This window comes from Amblyomma americanum, chromosome 2 (genome assembly GCF_052857255.1).
Source record: "Amblyomma americanum isolate KBUSLIRL-KWMA chromosome 2, ASM5285725v1, whole genome shotgun sequence".
NCBI lineage: Eukaryota > Metazoa > Arthropoda > Arachnida > Ixodida > Ixodidae > Amblyomma > Amblyomma americanum.
Window position 1 is genome coordinate 131306649 of NC_135498.1, and position 5018 is coordinate 131311666.

At 42.3% G+C, this 5018-nt stretch overlaps 1 long non-coding RNA gene across 1 annotated transcript; it reads right to left on the reverse strand.

The window, feature by feature from the left end:
* Nucleotides 1-2150: 2150 nt before the first annotated feature.
* Nucleotides 2151-4525, reverse strand: LOC144119088 (uncharacterized). The gene is made up of 3 exons (XR_013312260.1): nt 4466-4525; nt 3504-3561; nt 2151-2332 (listed from the first exon to the last, which is right to left on the reverse strand). It is a non-coding gene; the product is annotated as an uncharacterized LOC144119088 (long non-coding RNA).
* Nucleotides 4526-5018: the final 493 nt, after the last annotated feature.

Here is a 5018-nt window from a genome sequence, read left to right on the forward strand (position 1 = left end):
TACAGATTACAGACCTGGTGTTCTACATGGCAAATGACTATTAACACCAAAAAAACTTTTGCATTGGCTGTAACTCAAAAGAAAGAACCGCTAACATTTAAATATCAAAATCGGAAACCATTATCTGGCAGCAGTGTCAAGTTTTAAGTACCTGGAAATCATAATCACTCCTGACCTTAGTTGGAACCAGCACATAGACTATATTAAAAATAAAGCAGTGCAGCGACTTGGATATCTGAGAAGGACCCTCGGAAAGCACCCCCCCCCCCCCCCTGAAATAAAACTACTAGCATAAAAACGGTACGTTAGGCCGATTTTGGAACACGCAGCCACCGTATGGGACCCCATCACAGAAACAAACATAGCAAAATTAGAAAACGTTCAGCGCAAATCCGCGAGGTTTATTTACTACTGCTGTAGGCGGTGCATGTCCCCACCTGTTTATTACAGACTGCTATCTTAGATACACTGGAATCGCGTCGGTACCGTGAAAGATTGAAGTTTTATTTCTTACTGTACAACGACAAAATACGAATAGACAAAAGCACATACATTCAACCCGCGAATGCGCGTACGACCCGTTCATTCCACAGGAAAAAAGGTTATGGCCAGACCGGAAGTTTAGCAATGGTTTGGCAGTCCTCGGGCGATACCACCAACACAAGTGTTTTTCCCCCCACACAGTGCCAAATCCAAAAACTGCAGTTCTTTGTTGCTGGGAACCTCAGTTGTGAACTCCGAGAAGGAATTGAGCTATCTAACCTCCCACGTGCCTTCCAGATAACTTTTGTTGATTGATAAGCAGTTCACTGTTTGTATTTATACGCTTTTCGTTCTTCAATAAAAAACCAGTTGATAGTCAGCGCCTGTTTGTGCTAGTCCTTCGTCTTGTGTCCCATTCCTGTTGCGCTGAGAGCGAAAATGAACACTTACCAACTGGCCCAAATTTCCGCCTTGCTTATAAGGATTTCACATGTAAAACCAACGTGCTCAAGAACTCTTTTTTTCCCAGGACAACACGTGACTGGAATGCACTGGATGCCCAAACTGTTGAATGCTCCACTCTTGATGCCTTCATAGACGCACTCCTGAGTAAAAAACAAAACTTATTGTAATCTGCTCTGAGCCTGTTCTTGTGCCCTGTATTCACCTTTTACTCCCATGACACATTTTTTTCCCGGTCACAATTGAACTTTGTTTAAAGAACCATTTGGATTTTGGCGCTGGAGACCACCTCTTATCTTGAAGTGCGCTTTCTTGTCAGATGTATATATTCTGTATGATCATTGCCACCCACTCCTGCCTAAGACCTTGCATGAGGTCGCCAGTACATGTAAAATAAATAAATATGGACTTCGTAAGAACTAGTCGGCGTAGGCATATGTGGTGTCGTCGGCGTTGACAGGAGCGAAAAATCCCGGATTGTTTGCCTGGTATGGCAGAGCGGCGCAAATTTGTGTATGGATGGCAGATAGGAGCGTCCCCATTAGTTGTCAGGTCAAAAAGAAAGTGATTGGGCAGAGTGCTAGCGGCCTTGAGCATAAACAAACAGTAAAAAGCTTCGCTCTAATATATCAGTAAAACCCCTGAAATATCATTAGGAACTAATTCTTCCTGTACTAGCGAATTACTAAATGAGTGCTTCGTACGAGTGTATTTCCAGTGTCTATGAAGTAGGCTATGCTGTGAAATTCACAGAAAGGAGGGTGTAAGAATTTTATGTCAAATTACATTCAAATGTGTACTCTCCATGGTTTTGCTAATTGGCTAGGCAAACCTTTTTTTAATACCGTGCTGTCTTCCTTTGAGATATTAGAAGTTGTAAACGACGCCCAATTTTGCTTTACCGACTTGCTGGCGCTTAAGGAATTTTTACCACAAAATATAGAGAGCAGTAGCGATATTTCAGGTATGAAGATAACCAACTTTCACTGAAATAGAAACAGGGGAACTCCATTATTTTTTTTTGACGGCGTTTAGCAATTGGAAATCTCTAGTATAAATTTCTTTCAGCTGAAACAAAATTATTTAATTAATTCAAGAAGGCCTTTGATTGCTGAGATCATGTATTACTACGCAGGTAAAGTAAATTAAGTTCCTTTTTCGGACAGACACGCACACGTAGGATTTCTATTCTATTCTATAGGGTTTTATTTCATGCTTATTGTTTCTAGCAGGATGTTAGTCGTGTAGGGATCTCCAGGCAGAACGCCCGAGTTTGCTGATCTGCTATTCACTTAGGACGAAGAATCCGACGGCATTTCCAAACGTCCCGGGCCTCCACCCCAGTAAATACGGCCCTCTTCTGCTTGAGCTGTTTGCATGAAGACCGCTGAAAATAAATACAAGAAGGCACCTTGATTCCTGGTTGTTCCTCTGTGCTAAGCTTAATTCATCAAAAGCTTCACCATATTACATATCGGTTAGGAAACTACTGAGCTAGAGATTACACCATTCCAGGGACTTAATTCTAGTATGAACTCTATCATTGCAAATAACTGCTGTAGCAGAGAACGAAGATGTCTTCCTTGCAGTGATCAACCGGGTTTTCTCACGATTTCTTTACTTCAAAACATCGTGCATTCGGAACTATTACCATCCAATTACAATTCGTTTTGTTACCATTAAAAAAAACCGTTTTGCGACCAGTCTTTTGGATCGAAGCAAGCAAAATTCAGGAAAGCTCTATTTCTTAGAGAAGACAAAATTGTTCGGCTGAATGTGAATTCGACGCATACTGTCTGTGTTTTCCGCAAAACATGTGCTGACATTCAACGAGGCTTTGCCCAAACAAAAACATCAATTCGAATATACATAGGATATTCTTCAGTGGGGTATGCCAAAACGCGTTGTATTCCAAATCCGAAATGCGTATGTGCTTTCGGATACAGGTTTCTTAGCCCCGTCAGCTTTGAAATTTGCAAAGATCTTATTTCATAAGCAAATAGGTTTATCACAACAGCTTCTTCTGTGAAAGTTATTGATATTAAGCCGACTTCTTGACTTCGAAGTTCCGTAGGTTATTAAGAATCTAGCAGCAGCATCGGACTCGGCAGCACATCCGGCAGCGGCCACCGACAGCGGCGACATCCACGAGCACCAGACTTTGGCGCCCGCATCGTGCTGCTGGCTCGCGCTTGTCTCTTCCGGCTTGCTCAAGGCAGCATATCTTTCCTTGGCCCTACTGGCAATAAATCAGCCATTGGTTTCGTTGTAGCAGCATCAGACAGTTGACGTGACAAGAATATCGTAGTTTTTAAGATTTAGACGATTCAACCGCTTTTTGTTCCTTATCCTGGGACGGCTGGATGAATATCCAGGCGGTTTCTCTCCTTGCAGTAGCCATGTATTGCCCTATGGGCTATGATGGTTGAATTTGTTTTTATCCTGCACTGGAAGCGAGACTTTTATTATGGCACCTGTACTGGACCGAGTTCCATGGCGCGTAACTGTTCGTTTTTCTTTCGAAAAATATAAAACCAAAACATATCCTAAATACATACCTATGAGCAAAGCCGCCTGAATTATGAATCTGCAAAGGTGTGCCATGATAGTCGAGTCCTGCAACAAAAGAGCGAAGGTTCGCTTGCCGAAGTTGCCCCTTACATAAAATGTGCTGGAGATAAAAATGTTCCCGATATTCGTTTCCTCATTTGAATGTCTTTACGAGCAGAGAAATGTTGCCCAAACGCTTGAATCACGAGCAAGTTTATGTTCACACAGAGATTTGTTTACTCATACCGGCCTTACTTCATTTCGCCACGGCGCAAAATAATAATCGCAGTTGTCTACTACCTGTTCGTTGAAAAGAAACGAACAACAGTATCTTCTTTTCAACAAAAAACAGACAAAGGAAAACATTATATCTGCCTCGTCGATAGTTTGGGTGTGTGAAAATTGCTTACACAAAATTACCTCTACGCTATACTGTTCCTGTCTTCGCGATCAGAAGGTGCGAAGCCGAAAGTTATTCGTATTTCGACAGTCTAACATGAAATTCAGAAATAGAATCCTCAGTCGCTTTGGGACATTAAACACCCATAAACCATAAACCAAACCAAAATTTAGAATCTGTTGGCTGAGTTTCTTCATGAACGTGGGTGGATAGCACAATACTGTTTGTTTTCGGGATACATTCATGTAATGCTCGCACACATCCCGAGATATGATTCTTTTTTCGTGCATGAATCGCTTAAATATTAGTCGCGCGTTTTATAGAAATGCTCGGTACGTTCATACGACATATCTTTGTAGCCACAACCAGCTGGAAATGACCGAGCCGGCAATGGCCTATGAGCAATAAATTTTCTGCTTTTTTAGCGCGCAAGAAAGTAAATAAGCCAGGTTGTGAGACGCAGTGATACTCCTCTCTGTGGTACTTCTTAGCTGGTGAATTTTGCGTACATGGGTACTGAGGGAACTAAATTTAAAAGAAAATAAATTTATGCAGACTAACACGACTCACCCAGCAGCAGTTAGGCGGTGGTGAATGGTTCCACACCAAAGGCGTGCACTTGCCTGCTCCCTCGGTAGCTCGAGTCTTTTATACAAAAAACGTGGGCTGGAACTTTGCAATAAAGAAAGAAAGAGCCTTAAAAAAAGACAGTGGTTTCACAGTATAAGTAATGAAGCCGTTTGTCGGACACATTGGAACAGCTGGACCGAGGGAAAGGGGAGGTATTATGAACGATGCTTTGATCAACTGCCGCTTTAGACAGTCGATATTTTCATGTCATTCTTTGTAAATTAACTGGGATTCACTGACGGGCCATCACTCCACTTGCGAGTGTTTCAAATGAGGTTGGTGGAGTATGTCAGTTTATACAAGATAAGGAATGGACCACCTCTTTGTTTCGGCCGTTGTTTATGGTTATGGGGTTCTACAACCTTTGGTGCTTCTACAACCTTTCGTTCAGGCCCGTCTGGCCTATACTGCACTTGCAACAAAAGGGCGGGATTAGAGAAACCATTTGATTTCGCAGTTCACAAACCGCGTAGCCCGCTTGATCCCGCAGGCT